This window comes from Brassica oleracea, chromosome C5 (genome assembly GCF_000695525.1).
Source record: "Brassica oleracea var. oleracea cultivar TO1000 chromosome C5, BOL, whole genome shotgun sequence".
Classification (NCBI taxonomy): Eukaryota; Viridiplantae; Streptophyta; class Magnoliopsida; order Brassicales; family Brassicaceae; genus Brassica; species Brassica oleracea.
Genome location: NC_027752.1, coordinates 18,987,631 through 18,988,832, shown reverse-complemented (window position 1 = coordinate 18,988,832; position 1,202 = coordinate 18,987,631).

Sequence of the window (1,202 nt, the reverse complement as noted above, 5' to 3'; positions counted from 1 at the left end):
GTAAGGTACTGAACCAGCCCTGTCCAGAGAACATATCCTCCTCTTTCCATGATCCATCTGTAAAACACCATCTGCCTGTGATTGACTGAGGAAGCGTATCCTGAGTCTCTGTTCCCATCTTCTGATCCTTCATCAACTGTGCCTCAGCCCATATGATTGATTCCATCTCAGCCAAATTAAGAGTATCCCTAGGATCTATATCCAGATTACTAAAAACTTTATTATTTCTTCCTTTCCAAATGTACCAAAGTATCCAAGCAAATTGATGATCCTCCATCGGTGGAGCGACTCTCCAGAATAGATGATCCATATTTGTAAATAAAGAGTCTGTCGGGAAAATAACTGGATTTGTTGGAATCTTGGACAGAGCCCACACCTGAATAGATGGAGGACACTAAAAAAACACATGGTTAATCGATTCGTCGTCCGCTCCACATCTTGCACAGCTTATATCCCCTTGCATCCCTCGTGCCTGCAAATTCTTCTTAACTGCTACACATCCTGAGATCAGTTGCCAAAGAAAATGTTTTATCTTTGGTGGGTGATATTTTGCATATTTCCATTATCTTATCCATTCATCCATGTGCATTTTGATCATATAGACTAGGATTTAGCCATGTTTAGGTTACATTTTGCATACATGAGTCTTTATCAGGTATTGGAGTGCCACATGGAGTTCTTGGGGACATTTGGATGCATTTGGAGCTCAAAGGAGGTGAAATATGTGATCATTGGACGAGCAGAGCAGGGGAGCGAGGTTCTGCAGCGACGTCATGAGGTCGCTCCAAAGCACCTCTCAGAGCGACCTAGCTGGAGCGACCCCGTGAAGTCGCTCGCCATATTCATCCCGTTGGAAGCCCAGAGCGACTTGCCAGAGCGACGCCCAGAGGTCGCTCGCGTCTCTATGGCGAGACGACACGAAGCGAAGCCCGGAGCGACCTCTCAGAGCAACCCACTGAGGTCGCTCCCGGAGGCCGGAGCGACTTGTCGGAGCGACATGCCGAGGTCACTCCGCGTCTATTGTTGGGTCGACTTCTATTTACTTAAGGGCCTTTTGGTCATTTCATTATGCACGTTTTACATTTTTAAAACCTATGTTTTAAACATCTTTTGTAGCCGGTAGGAGATTATTTTTGGATCTATTGAGAAATACATAAAAACTCTCTTGAGAAGTTTATCTCTTGGATTTTGATTGTTATGTT